This window comes from Lepisma saccharinum, chromosome 14 (assembly GCF_977018435.1).
Source record: "Lepisma saccharinum chromosome 14, izLepSacc3.1, whole genome shotgun sequence".
NCBI classification, from domain to species: domain Eukaryota; kingdom Metazoa; phylum Arthropoda; class Insecta; order Zygentoma; family Lepismatidae; genus Lepisma; species Lepisma saccharinum.
This window is the reverse complement of record NC_139242.1, coordinates 62,564,991-62,581,576: the sequence shown is the minus strand read 5'-3', so window position 1 is coordinate 62,581,576 and position 16,586 is coordinate 62,564,991.

Below are 16,586 nucleotides of genomic sequence, written 5' to 3'. Positions count from 1 at the left end.
CATGTACTTAGAGTACTTTACATTTATGTATTTGCATGTTTATAAATTTTATGAATATATAAGAATTTATTTCATGGAAAATATGTATGTAAAAGGTAATTAGAGGTACTAAACGCTATGCATATGGTTTTATATTCATTACTGCAAAGTATGTAATGTATAAAATGTTAATATTAATGTTTATAATATTGAAAATAAGTTTTCTATCGTTTATGAACTGCTATGAACGGTGGTAATGGGTGTAGGTACAGGTCCAATTACGATTTGGGACGGTCCCGGTACTCGAACCTGCTATATGCAACGGTAATATTTATTGTGTACTATGCAATAATTTCATTATGTTATGAAAGACGGTGGTTTCACACGCTAGACAGAATACGGTCTTTGGATCTGAGCTCCGCTCTGAGGGTAGACAAGAAAGGAATTTGGGAGAAGAGCGGTCAAGGTCAAATGACGTCAGAATGTCAGAACAAAGAAAGAACCTGATTGACCAATCAGAGAAGGCGTCAGTAGGTTTTCAGAACCGGTTTTCCCAAGGTCAACTATAATGCAAGAACAGGGGAAAGCTATGCAATACTGTAGGGCAGGGGAGGGATTGAACCAGACAACAAAGGATGTCTCGGAATGCGCATCAAGGGTCAAATTTTTGAAGCTATAGGTCGCTTGTAGAACCGGTTTCCGCCGTCAATTAATATTCCGCGCAGGTTTGCCTCCAGGGCACTGGACGCTTTAGGGCAGGTTTTAGGCTAGAGCGCTTGCATGTCAGAACAGGTTTCTGTCTAAGTAAGCCAAGGTTGCCCAGTACACAAGAAAAAAGGATTTTTGGATACCCAATTAGATTGGAGCGAAAACTTTACTTTGAACAAGGAGAACGAAGCGTAAGTTTTTTTTTATCTGTACTATTAAGAAGGGAGAGCTATCAGGGACTGGGCCTACAGTTTTCACTATTTGCTTTTATCACGGGGTAACGAACCTAGGACCCTTTGATTATTGATTTAGGTAGTAAATTTATGTTACTGTGTGCTATTTAATATAATATTGAGTTTATTTTTTACCAAACTTTGACTTTATGTCAAACATTTTTCCAGCTTATCCTTATTATTACTCAAATAACACAATTCAATCTGTTCAGGAAAGACTTTTAGTTACATTTTCGACACACAAAGTGTGTGTTTTCAACTTCTATCTGTTTATTTCACAAGTTTAGGCTTATTATTACCAAAATAACACAATTCAATCTGTTCAGGAAAGAGTTTTAGTTACATTTTCGACACACAAAGTGTGTGTTTTTAACTTTTAATTTATTATTTACACAAGTTTAGGCTTATTATTACCAAAATAATACAATTCAATCTGTTCAGGAAAGACTTTCAGTTATATTTTCGACACACAAAGTGTGTGTTTTCAATTTTTATCTGTTTATTTCACAAGTTTAGCCTAATATTTACTCAAATAACACTATTTATATTATTCAGGCAACATTTTTTATTACATTTAGGACACACACGCACTCTCTCACACAAACACATCTACATCCACACACACACGCACACACACACACACACACACACACACACACACACACACACACACACACACACACACACACGCACACACACACACACACACACACACACACACAGAGAGAGAGAGAGAGAGAGATATTTTTTCCAAGTTTACAGGATTATTCTCTAGTTTACTCAAATAACACAATTTAGATGTGGTTTGAATTAAATTTTGTACACATGAAGTGTGTTTTGTCAAGTTTTACCCTTTTATTTTACAAGTTTAGGCTTAATATTACTCAAATAACACAATTTAATTCAGTCAGGAAGGATTTGTTATTATATTTTGGATGCACAAAGAGATGTTTTCAACTTTTTTACTGATTTTTTGCAGGGTATGTATTATTTTTTATTTATTTTGTTTTGTATCATATATACATTTACAAATTTTTAACTTAGAGTTTAGTATTTATTTAAAACTTTTCAAAAACACTAAAGAAAAAGTACTTTTAGCTAAAATGTAAGCCACAGAATATATTATTATTATTATTATTATTAGGGTTTACTGATTTCCACTATGCTATTTTTGGTTCTGTATTTCTATATGTATTTATTTAGGTCAGGTTATGCCTGCTACGTAGGAAAGTTTGTTTATTTTAGAGTTTGCTGAGTATTTTGTTACTTTTATACTAGGTAAAGTTTCCTAAATATATCAGGTAGGGCTCCATCCATATACTTTTGTTTTTGCTGTTTGGAGATGAATCGATCAGCATCACTCTCCATCTGCTTTTTATTTTATGTACCCAATATTATTTTGAGGCTAAGTGAATTCTAGAGCCTATTTATGCAGGAGAGAGGGCTTGAAAATTTTGATCTCAGATAACCCACAACTATTTGTCAGAGTATTTTAAAGGATATTTTATATTTATTATGTGGCACTAGAATATCAAAGCTTGCTTAATTTTTATGTCTGTAACGCTGTTATTGTATTTCTAGCTAAGGCTTACTGGATAAAGTACACGAAATGTTTATCATTTCGACTATTTACCTTTATACGAGGCCAAATTTTTAGTGTAACGAAAATTATTGTGTGTCTATAAAGACTGAAATTTTTTTACCGATGGGTCCATAACTGGACGCTTACCAACATTGTTCCTTTTTTTTAAATATATATATATATATATATATATAACCATTTATCAATATATTGACAATTCACAGGACAAGACGAAGTTTACAGACGACTGACTATATGGACCATAGGTCCACTTGCTAAACTTTTTTCTATGTTAGAAGAATAACTTAGCCTTATAGCCTTTTTCAAGGTATATTTGAAGTATTACTTTTTTTTGGGTGCATCAACACTTGGGTTATTTCCATTTGGTTTATTATACGAGGCTACAATCACTATCTGAACACTGAAATTCTCTGATTGAAACTAAAAGCTAGGGACATAGCAGTAGCAAAGCGTAGTCTTACGAAGGAGGCAAGCAATGTTTCAGTACAACAAAACATGTAGTACAACGACATGCCGAGGGGAAAGATTCAAGGTTTAGTATAGCCTCATTTACCCAGTCGCTGGATTTGTCAAAATATCGTAATAAAGTGACTGTACTAAAAATAAACCATATGATCCACAAACGTCACATTTACTTTTTAAAAAAAATCCAGGTAACGTTATTCATATGATATTAAACGTTTTGCATATGCGAACTTTCCGCATACGACTAAAGGGAGACGGAATTTCTTACTTACTTATTAGTACCTTTGTTTGTTCATTATTATTTAATATGGTCAAACGGTGACCAAACCGATTTAGATAAAAAAAAAAATGGGAATCATTTGTTTATTTTACGCTGCATGATGTAATTTAGTATTTTTGGGCACCCTAAAAACCGCATTGGAGTAACTTAAACACTAAATAAAAAGTTAAACACAAACAATAAAAAATTCATTTCAAAGCAAAGAAACACATGCATAGACGATGTACTCACCACAATAAATTTCAAACTGTTGGTGTTGGTCGACTCCCTTCCACGATTTTCATTTTAACACTTATCTCTCTCGAGCTAAACGAAGCAATTTTCAATTGCTCAATAATACACCCGTACTTCACATCAACCGTTCCTAAATACGCGTTCATTCCGATAAATTCACAGCACAAAACACGAAGCAACAAACACTCACACTATCCCACGCACTTTCCACAACTGCAAATGCAAGCATCCACACAAGATCACTTTGAAAATCTCTGAAACAACAGAAAGTGATACCAACCTATTTCCTTAATTTTATCCGTCAGAAAGGAAAGATATATCAGTTTGGAGATAAAAATTACGCGGAGGAATCAGAATCATTTCAGCAGAACGAGTATGTACATTAATATTTAAGTAATAAAGTGTCATTCAATGGCGTGCCCGGGGCGAAGGGGGTAGGGGTGGATGATAGACATAACCCCCTTTTGGCCCAGTATATCTAAGAAAAAACGTCAAAGGAAGGAAAAGATGACAAAATGGGGACCGTAAAAAGACCCTGGGAACACCACTTGTGTCATAATAATAGGACTTAAAACATATTCGGGCCTCCCCGATGGCGCAGTGGTAGTGTCGTCGCCTTGTAATCAAGGGGTTCCGGGTTCGATACCCGGTGGAGGCACAAGTGTTTCAGATCCCATTTTAAACTGTAGGTCCAGTCCTGATTAGCCTTACTGTGCATAAAGTGGACTTAAAACAACAAATCAATCAATCAATCATTAAAACATATTCTTGTGCTCATAATATGTACTTCTATACCATGTACAAATGTCAGTAGATAGTTCTTTCTCAGATAGCTTTATTTTCACCCCAAGTTTTATTCAAAAGCAGTCAATTTATTGATTGTAAAATTTGTGAAAGAGCTCACTTGAATTACTGCGTAAATAATTTGGCAGTTGCAAACACTGGTAGCGGTCAACACTTCTGGCGTAATTTGAGCTGGACCGACCAGGAAGCAGGGTGCAGGACCAAGGTCCGTCCAATCTTCCCTCCCTCCCTGAGAAAACTCTTCACGGGGGTGCAGAAATTCCACTGCCCCAACTCCCAATGTCAACTTTTTTTACGCGTTTTACATTTCGCGAAATCTAAAATCATTTGTAATATAATATGATATATATGGAATTTAGAACAGTGATAATAACTTCTTTTAGTTATTTTATGACTAACAATTATTATTATATTTGCGATCTTGTTTACGTGTTCATGAAGACAAATATTCGTTACTAGTCTTTGCTGGCAACGTACCCATAGATGAATCCTTCTGCTTTCGGTTGAACTCGGCTATTTTCGGGAATCACGCAAGCTCGGAAAGCACAGCTTTTTGTAGAAGCTTTGTGGACGGGTTCCACCAGAATTCACGCTTCACCATGTGACTCCTTCGGAGGCCTTATTTTCCCGCAGAACGGCTGCAAGCATTGAGGCTGGTGCTTGCTACAGAGCTGCTGGGGGAGTTTGCGGCCGCATTTTTTCGCGAAATCGAGTGCGATGGAAACTAAATACGGTTAGAACATTAAGTACATTAAATGATATTCGAATTATGCAAGCAGTGCTTGCATTGCTTGTACTATATCTTCGCCTCTGGGACATAGTATGTATATCGACAATTTATAGGACAACACGAACCTTACAAAGGATTATAGGTGCCGTAGGACCACACGCCAGAGCTTTGTTAATCTGCAAGAACCACTTACAGCTAATATTATGAGGAAATGATTTTGATTTTTACTGTTTCACAAGAACGCTATGCTTTATACACCCAATATTTGCTTTTTCAAGTACCAGAAGCACTTACAGGCCAACTCTAACTAGACTTCGACTTATTCTATATCAGGTGCTAAATTTATAAAGAACTATGATTGTGTATATTTCTGAGGAAGTATGCAAAAGCAGATTACCCGATTAAAGTATCTGAAAAACAGATTTTTCTATGCAAGTATATTTTTATTGACTGGATTATTTAACAGATCAAACAGGAAGACTGCAAAATTCATTAAATGTAGTTCTATAGTATAGGTGGTTTCAGAGATATAAAAAGAACAAATATAAGATTTCGCTTTTGTTTTGCTTTTGAGGCTAATCGCGACGCTAAGGGTAAATCCTTTTTTCAGTAGAAAATTCCAATTACTCAAGTAAGCTACATCATACGTAGTACATAAGAAGAGCAAATTAACATCATCAGCAGTAAACCATCATGCAACTTCTACCTGCTGAAACAACTAAGTGAGTATAATGTATCAGAAAAATGCCTACATTTCAGCCTAATTTACCTCTACATTAATAATACTACCAGAATACTAAGGCTTCAAAAGTGAACACTAAGAATAATGTTCAGACTAAAGTATAGGGCATCTTGCAAGGATTATTACTCCCTACATCTACAAATCAATAACAATTATTCTAAATACTACGAACTTGGACAAAATATAGTCAAATACACAACACAAGAAGGAAAATAATTACAAGTAAAACTGCAGACACTCAATATCTCAAAACAATCCGGTAAAAATATTCTACAACAAACTGCCTCATAACATAAAACTGCTAAGTCCCCAAAACATATACAAATATAATCAATAAAAACTACTTGAAATGGGAAAACTGTCTACAGTCTCACAGAGTTGATGTGAAATAACAGCAAAACTTAGAAGCATGCACAGTCAATAGTGCTCAATTTGCATACAGTTCACATGCAAACTCTCATGAAAAGGTTCAAAACAGTCTCCCAGCTCAGTTCTCATCTATACTTGGACAACAAAATCCCGCAACAAATTCTCAGAAATCCTACCTTTCCTACCCTTGCTTAAATAGCTAAAGTGCAATCTTCATACTAAAATATTGAAAAAAGGCATATCTATTTACATAAAAGTGTGTGCACATGTGTTTGTCTGCAAATACTGTTAGATAAATTGATAAAAAAGCAATATAGTTATAAATCAAAGACTATACCTAATAATATTAATTTCAAAATAAGCTGATAGAAAAAGATATAATAACTACAGTATAAGCTTTTAATTTTTGTTAATTACAAAAAATAAAAGTTAAATACAGTAAATAAACCTGGTCTCTTACATTGAAAAAAGGAACATAAATTGAGAGTATTTGAAAATAAGATCATTAGGAAAATATTTGGGTCTAAAAACAGATGAGGAGACAGATGAGTAGAGAAGGTTACATAATTTAGAAGTACATAATTTGTATTCATGTCCAGATATTATTAAAATGATTAAATCAAGAAGACTTAGGTGTGTAGATCATGTGGTATGAATGGGAGAAGAAAGAAGAGTATACAGGATTCTTGTTGGGAAACCTGATGGTAAAAGACCAATAGGAAGACCAAAACAAAGATGGAGGGATAATGTAGAGATGGACCTAAAGGAAATTGGTAGGGAAGGAAAGGAGTATATAGATCTTGTTCAGGACAGGGACAGATGAAAGGCATGTGTTGCTGCAGCCATGAACATTCGGGTTTAAAAAGGCTAGAGAGTTAGTTAGTTATACATTAAATAAGCATAATATTTGGATTGTAAGTAGTGAATATAACAAATGTACAATGCATTGTGCGAAAACTGTCAACTTTGCATTATAAGCAGAAAATTAAACCCTAGAAATACATTTTAAGAATAGCCCAAAATAGCATGCGTAATAGAAAATTAAAAAAACTTTCTGATGCATAAAAGTACTGACTAGTGCTGAATGAATCAATTACTGTAAAATATTATTCTCTGATTCAAGTAATTTAACTGTAAACATTATCTTTTGTGTGTAAAATATAATTGTTAGTTGAACTGATAAGTACAAATATTAACTTTATATGCCTTCATACACTCTAAATAACATAACTTTGATATATAAATTAGTAACAATTTGTTAAAATTAAGTTAAACTGTAGAATTGTTTTCTTAAATAAATATAAAATAGTAAAAATACTAAACAAATAATTCCTTCTTTTCCCATTTAAAGGATGCCAAACAGTGTAAACCAGTTGCTAGTGGCTAAATAACATAAAATTTGAAGGCAGTAACAATATTTTTTAAAAATACTGTTTTTTTACCTAACTTTGTGAATTAAATACTAGTACATTTTGTCAAATTATAAATAAAATATACCTATTTCTTTGGTATTTGTACTAAAGTGAAGAAAATGTTACTAAAACTTGGCTAGTACAGTAAATCTGAGAGTTTTAGCTTTATTTGTCCGTATCTGGATATAATTGTAACTTGTTAATCTCGCTAAACACAATCTTTACCTCAATTTTGGAAGCTAGCTGAACTTTAGCATTTCGAATTACATATAGTGAAGGCCTCTATAGTGGAAAAATACACTCAGTCTGTAAAAATTTGGAAATGTTGTCTCCTTCTCTGTCGAACCAGACCAAGAGTGTTCTCAAGTGTTTCAATATATTTCTTAACATAACTAACTTTTCAAAAAAAGAATACCTTGTGCCCAGATAGCTTAGTTGGTATAGCGTTAGGCTTTTAACCTATCTGTCCAGGGTTCGAGTCCCTGTCTGGGCGATTACAATTTTTAAATTTTGTCATCGGATCTTGTGCAGAATGGATATAAAATATGTTTACAGTCTAACAGATTATTATTTATCTTAAAATTTTGCAAATAAGCTTTTAAGTTTCTCAAATATCAGCATCTTTACTAACAGTACAGCATAACCAGTATTATTATGATAGAAAAGTTCTGGTGGTAGAACCTACACCTACTGTAATATCTCTGTGGTATTAACTTACATGCAGCCCATAACTTTTGGGACTGTTTCTCCTCCGTTACATTTCCTCGCCATTTACCCTTAGCGTCGCGATTAGCCTCAAAAGCAAAACAAAAGCGAAATCTTATATTTGTTCTTTTTATATCTCTGAAACCACCTATACTATAGAACTACATTTAATGAATTTTGCAGTCTTCCTGTTTGATCTGTTAAATAATCCAGTCAATAAAAATATACTTGCATAGAAAAATCTGTTTTTCAGATACTTTAATCGGGTAATCTGCTTTTGCATACTTCCTCAGAAATATACACAATCATAGTTCTTTATAAATTTAGCACCTGATATAGAATAAGTCGAAGTCTAGTTAGAGTTGGCCTGTAAGTGCTTCTGGTACTTGAAAAGCAAATATTGGATGTATAAAGCATAGCATTCTTGCGAAACAGTAAAAATCAAAATCATTTCCTCATAATATTAGCTGTAAGTGGTTCTTGCAGATTAACAAAGCTCTGGCGTGTGGTCCTACGGCACCTATAATCCTTTGTAAGGTTCGTGTTGTCCTATAAATTGTTGATATACATACTATGTCCCTAGTTACAGCCTAAGCTTTTAGTTTCAATCAGAGAATTTCAGTGTTCAGATAGTGATTGTAGCCTCGTATAATAAACCAAATGGAAATAACCCAAGTGTTGATGCACCCAAAAAAAAGTAATACTTCAAATATACCTTGAAAAAGGCTATAAGGCTAAGTTATTCTTCTAACATAGAAAAAAGTTTAGCAAGTGGACCTATGGTCCATATAGTCAGTCGTCTGTAAACTTCGTCTTGTCCTGTGAATTGTCAATATATTGATAAATGGTTATATATATATATATATATATATATATATATATATATATATATTTAAAAAAAAGGAACAATGTTGGTAAGCGTCCAGTTATGGACCCATCGGTAAAAAAATTTCAGTCTTTATAGACACACAATAATTTTCGTTACACTAAAAATTTGGCCTCGTATAAAGGTAAATAGTCGAAATGATAAACATTTCGTGTACTTTATCCAGTAAGCCTTAGCTAGAAATACAATAACAGCGTTACAGACATAAAAATTAAGCAAGCTTTGATATTCTAGTGCCACATAATAAATATAAAATATCCTTTAAAATACTCTGACAAATAGTTGTGGGTTATCTGAGATCAAAATTTTCAAGCCCTCTCTCCTGCATAAATAGGCTCTAGAATTCACTTAGCCTCAAAATAATATTGGGTACATAAAATAAAAAGCAGATGGAGAGTGATGCTGATCGATTCATCTCCAAACAGCAAAAACAAAAGTATATGGATGGAGCCCTACCTGATATATTTAGGAAACTTTACCTAGTATAAAAGTAACAAAATACTCAGCAAACTCTAAAATAAACAAACTTTCCTACGTAGCAGGCATAACCTGACCTAAATAAATACATATAGAAATACAGAACCAAAAATAGCATAGTGGAAATCAGTAAACCCTAATAATAATAATAATAATAATAATATATTCTGTGGCTTACATTTTAGCTAAAAGTACTTTTTCTTTAGTGTTTTTGAAAAGTTTTAAATAAATACTAAACTCTAAGTTAAAAATTTGTAAATGTATATATGATACAAAACAAAATAAATAAAAAATAATACATACCCTGCAAAAAATCAGTAAAAAAGTTGAAAACATCTCTTTGTGCATCCAAAATATAATAACAAATCCTTCCTGACTGAATTAAATTGTGTTATTTGAGTAATATTAAGCCTAAACTTGTAAAATAAAAGGGTAAAACTTGACAAAACACACTTCATGTGTACAAAATTTAATTCAAACCACATCTAAATTGTGTTATTTGAGTAAACTAGAGAATAATCCTGTAAACTTGGAAAAAATATCTCTCTCTCTGTCTCTCTCTCTCTCTGTGTGTGTGTGTGTGTGTGTGTGTGTGTGTGTGGATGTGTGTGTGTGTGTGTGTGTGTGTGGATGTGGATGTGTTTGTGTGAGAGAGTGCGTGTGTGTCCTAAATGTAATAAAAAATGTTGCCTGAATAATATAAATAGTGTTATTTGAGTAAATATTAGGCTAAACTTGTGAAATAAACAGATAAAAATTGAAAACACACACTTTGTGTGTCGAAAATATAACTAAAAGTCTTTCCTGAACAGATTGAATTGTATTATTTTGGTAATAATAAGCCTAAACTTGTGTAAATAATAAATTAAAAGTTAAAAACACACACTTTGTGTGTCGAAAATGTAACTAAAACTCTTTCCTGAACAGATTGAATTGTGTTATTTTGGTAATAATAAGCCTAAACTTGTGAAATAAACAGATAGAAGTTGATAACACACACTTTGTGTGTCGAAAATGTAACTAAAAGTCGTTCCTGAACAGATTGAATTGTGTTATTTGAGTAATAATAAGGATAAGCTGGAAAAATGTTTGACATAAAGTCAAAGTTTGGTAAAAAATAAACTCAATATTATATTAAATAGCACACAGTAACATAAATTTACTACCTAAATCAATAATCAAAGGGTCCTAGGTTCGTTACCCCGTGATAAAAGCAAATAGTGAAAACTGTAGGCCCAGTCCCTGATAGCTCTCCCTTCTTAATAGTACAGATAAAAAAAAACTTACGCTTCGTTCTCCTTGTTCAAAGTAAAGTTTTCGCTCCAATCTAATTGGGTATCCAAAAATCCTTTTTTCTTGTGTACTGGGCAACCTTGGCTTACTTAGACAGAAACCTGTTCTGACATGCAAGCACTCTAGCCTAATGCCCTAAAGCGTCCAGTGCCCTGGAGGCAAACCTGCGCAGAATATTAATTGACGGCGGAAACCGGTTCTACAAGCGACGCATAGCTTCAAAAATTTGACCCTTGCTGCGCATTCCGAGACATCCTTTGTTGTCTGGTTCAATCCCTCCCCTGCCCTACAGTATTGCATAGCTTTCCCCTGTTCTTGCATTATAGTTGACCTTGGGAAAACCGGTTCTGAAAACCTACCGACGCCTTCTCTGATTGGTCAATCAGGTTCTTTCTTTGTTCTGACATTCTGACGTCATTTGACCTTGACCGCTCTTCTCCCAAATTCCTTTCTCGTTTACCCTCAGAGCGGAGCTCAGATTCAAAGACCGTATTCTGTCTAGCGTGTGAAACCACCGTCTTTCATAACATAATGAAATTATTGCATAGTACACAATAAATATTACCGTTGCATATAGCAGGTTCGAGTACCGGGACCGTCCCAAATCGTAATTGGACCTGTACCTACACCCATTACCACCGTTCATAGCAGTTCATAAACCATAGAAAACTTATTTTCAATATTATAAACATTAATATTAACATTTTATACATTACATACTTTGCAGTAATGAATATAAAACCATATGCATAGCGTTTAGTACCTCTAATTACCTTTTATATACATATTTTTCATAAAATAAATAATTATATATTCATAAAAGTTATAAACATGCAAATACATAAATGTAAAGTACTCTGCCCGACCATGTGGCCGAGTGGTTAGCACATCGCGCTGCGACGCCAAGGGTCCTGGGTTCGAATCCCGGTCGGGCTTGGTTGTTTGTGAATGTCCATTCATCAATTTCATGATTTCATCACTCATCCCCATCTTCGCAAATTAGCCAAGAGGCACAAAACGCGAAGTAAAATAAACTAAATCAAACAATCAATCAATGTAAAGTACTCTAAGTACATGCTAATTAGTTATAAGTACGTGCAAATTAATTAAAACCCGTGCAAATTAGTTATAAGTACATGCAATTAAATTGCGAATATTAAATAGCGACCGAGCTTGGCTCATTCCTCTACTACTTTCACGCAATTAGCTGCCTTGACTTGATCCACTAATGAAACGCTGTGCAATTGAAACTACCATCTCAGCTTTCCAAGAGGTATGAACTAATGCAACTCCATTTTTGGAAGAGTAAGTTGTGGTTGATTCGTTATATTTAACCTTTAAACAGCCGAGCCTGTTTTCGAAAGTAACCCCTCTCTCGCGGTGGTCTTTGCTGGCGATTTTTAAATTTTTACACTTATTTCAGAAAAACGTTATATCTCTGAGACTATTTGAGCAATCTACTTCGGATAACTTTTGTTTGAAACAAAAAGCATCGGAGCACGCGACCGTGTACAATTTAGAAAACCCAACGGTGAGAAAAACGGGGTTGGGAGGGGCCAAGTCCCCAAATTTCAATGAAAAAATCGCGGTCGCCCCCTCTTCTCCCGTTATTTTAGAAAAAGGGCGCAAACTTTTGCATTGTTTTCAAAGAATAGACCATTTGCAACAAAGTGAAACTTGTTTCAAGTTCTAGTTCTCATACAAACTGAAATATGACGCAATATGTACAATTTTCATTTTGGCTAAAAATAGCTAATTTGCATATTAGAGAAAGGGGAGGGTGTGGGTTTTCTTCCATATGACATTTCAAAGTCTTATCTCAACATCTGTCAGCGTTTACAACCTCAGATACAAGTATGAAGGTCCTAAACGCACGTGAATGTTGTAATCGGCACCATGGGTCATATATGACCCATTGGCTGTTTAAAGGTTAAAGTCATTTTTCTGCTAATTTTGATAATGATGACGATAAGGTTCAACGGTGATTAGATTAAAGTTAGGAAGGGGCGAAAACAAACACAAGCTGACACTCAAAATACAAACCCTCATAAATTATTACTTGGACAGTGGTTCCAAGCGCCAGGAACTCGTTGCCCTGAAAGAATAATTTCCAGGGTATGCTGCACAGGATAGAGGTTGACATTCTAGTGTGTTCGAAATGGTCACGCCATACAACCCAATGAAAAATAGATGAAGTATTACTGGTACGATGATCAACTTCGATGAATTCCTTGTGTCCTAAATCATTTTGTTACTTCAAAAAATATGTTGATGTAACCAACCATACGTGTATTGCTTCTCCCGCATTAGTAACATGAGAGTTCAGAAAACGAATAGCAACTTAGCTAATAATCTCTTCAATTCTGAACAGATTTTTTGACCTTAGTTGTTTGTGAGTGATATTCTGTCAAAATAGCCTTTCATTAGCTTAGGAATACTTCATGGACAATGTACAAAGAATTTGATTTCCGTGTGTGTTTTAAATCATTCCTAATAAGACTTTTTTGGTTTTTGAGTTGGTGTTTTAAGTCCACTTTATGCACAGTAAGGCTAATTGGGACTGGACCTACAGTTTAAAGTGGGATCCGAACCACTTGTGCCTCCACCGGGTATCGAACCCGGGACCCCTTGATTACAAGTCAATGACGCTACCACTGAGCCATGGGGGAGGCCCTCCAAATAAGACGTTCAGTTTAATCCAAACATTCAGTGGTGGCGATTAGGAGGAGCGAGAAGTTGGGGATGCAGTTCCGCCGCCACATTTTGCCACTTTTTGCACCCGCACTATGGTCTCTTTATGCTAAGCCTTTCCTACCAAGAAAAGTATATTGTCGTTGCCCCTCAATTGTTAGCACCCAATCGCCACTACTACAAACATTCAGATAGCTTTGTCACTTGTACAAACCTTGTAAGCTAAGAAAAGTAACCCCCAAGGCGTAAGAAAACTCTTTCAGTCAAAAACTCATACGATGAAAATACTATGCTCAGGAACATACATTAAAATTACGAGCAACTTCACGATTGTCTACCATCGCACTTTCTATCATTGCCGCCGAATGCATAAAATCAAGTATGTGCCTTGTATTTGCAACACAAGCTTAAACCTAATTCACATTTATTTCACTGTATTAACATGCATGAAAGAATGTGATTAGAATGTATGGCTGGGGTATAGCTGCGCATGGGTGAACACTTCCTTGAAGTAATTGTGTCCATCAGAGACAAAACGAAAGGAAATGGAACAAGATGTGAGAATAGATTAGAAAAGAATAAAGAGGAAAACAAGGAAAGGGAAAAGAAGTAAGAGGAAAATCGGGAGTGTAAGAGAGTGGAGGATATATACGTCTTACGCACACATACATGGTCTTACATTATACTGCCCACCCTAATATATCAATAAGGAGCTTCTGCCCACCCAGTCGATAATTTCTGGCGCCGCCCCTGACTACAGGAGGAAGCAAAGATAGCAGGACTCTTTTAATGTGAACAAGACTAAAGAAATGAGAGTGAATGCAAGAGGAAAAGAAAAATTGAATGTTTGTCATGGGATGGTTGAACAAGTAGAGTCATTTACATACTTAGGAAGTGTCATAACAAAAGAAGGAGATTCAGATGAAGACATACAAAATAGAACCAAGAAAGCCAATGCGGCATTTATACAACTGTATCCCATTTGGAAAGCCTGCAATATATCTAGAAAGACAAAAATAAGGATTTTCAATACAAATGTAAAATCAGTTTTACTGTATGCTTGCGAAACATGGAAAACCAAACAAGCTAACACAAAAAGGATACAAACCTTTATTAATCACTGTCTCAGGCATATCCTCAACATAAAATGGCCAGAAATAATATCAAATGAAGAACTATGGAGACAAACTAAACAAGAGCCAATTGCAACCCAAATAAAAAGAAGAAAATGGAGTTGGTTAGGATACATCTTACGAAAACCAACTGGAGCAATAGAGAAGCCTTACTTAGACTGGAACCCCCAAGGAGCCCGGAAAATAAGACGTCCGAAGAAGACATGGAAGAGAACAGTAGAAAAAGAAGCAGCCGAGAAAGGAAAAACATGGAGAGAGGTCAAGGAGTTGGCATGTCACAGAGCCAAATGGAGGCGTTTCACTGAAGCCCTATGCCCCTGATGGAGCAAAAGGAATTAAGTTACATGCTGTGGTTTTCAGTAGTGTTCCCACATCAACTTGAAATGCATTTTCCCTCACTTTTCCAGAACCCTCATTTTTTTTCCAGAATACTAAATACCTAGTACATAATTTTAAATTATTTATAACGGGCTCTGCCATTTACCATCCTCCACCTCTCTATTATTATTAGCGATGGGACAGATTACCAATACTCAGTATTAGCCAACATAGGGCTAAGGTGTATCAGCTTTGAAAGTGCATAAAAATTTATCTGGAAATGTTACAGAACTGGTTGTAGTGTCATTTTGTAAGGAAATACATTAAGTTTGAATAGCGTTTGGAGTAGTACAGAATTCCACCACCTTAAGCGCCCAGTGGCAGTTCCACTAAAAATAGCCGCTTTCACAGGTCAAGAGACAGCTCGCTGTGTGCATTAGCTGCATGCATGTCCATCCAACAAGATAGAGCACCATCTCACTGAGGTCCGGGATATCCTAAATAACCTATTTCCAGGTCGATGGATAGGTCGAGGAGGGTCAATTGCATGGCCACCTTGTTCATCTGATCAAACATACCCTATATTTTTACTTTTGGGGTTTCTTTCATCGATCTGGAAATCGGCTACTGAGGATATCCCAATTTCAGTGAGGTAGTGAGGTGATGCACCATCATGTTGGAAGTGGATGTGGCCTTCAAACCAAAACACACAGTGAGCTTGTTCTTGGCTTGCGAAAGCAGCCATTTTTAACATTTCCGAATAAATCTTTATAAACCTACAAAGTTGTAAAATCCTTTTTGGACCACCTTGCATTTACAACAGTGTTTAATTTAGTGCAATATTATTATTTTATCACTAAAAACATACTGGCTGCGGCAATGGATTGGACGATTTTGCAACACTGAATATTGTTGCGTCAGAAGTAACATGCGACTATCGCCATCTTCCAGCCCCTGCTTTACCATTCAGTTATGATGGAGTTGTGGAACGAGGCACAGGGCCCAGAGCACATTCACTGTAAAAACATATTACAAAAACAATGGGAATATTCCTTGGCCCACGAGATCACTGGATCTGTCCATGTGAAAGCAAAACTCTTCCAACCACCAATCCCAAGCACCCTCAATTAACTTAAAGATCAGACCCAGGAAGAAATTCCTCAAATTCCTGCAGCGATGCTGCACAAAGAGACTGATAGTGTGTGTGAAACAAAATGGAGGTCTCTTATTAATATTATTTCCAAATAAACAAAAATGTAACATTTGTATTTGTATTTCTTCTTTACTGAATAAAGTAGTTCATTTTGTATGATGATGTACATTTTGTTATGTATTATTTAGTTAGGTGTGGAGTATTTATAATTGCCAGATTTCCTGTATGTTTCATGTGCAGTCAGGCCCCTAGCTAGAGTGGGGGGGGGCAACTGCTCAGCTGAAAGCCTGCCTTGTCCCCCCCTCCCATCAAACAGAACATATACATACAGAACATATTCCTACCTGGAATTCTCACCAATCTTTACAATT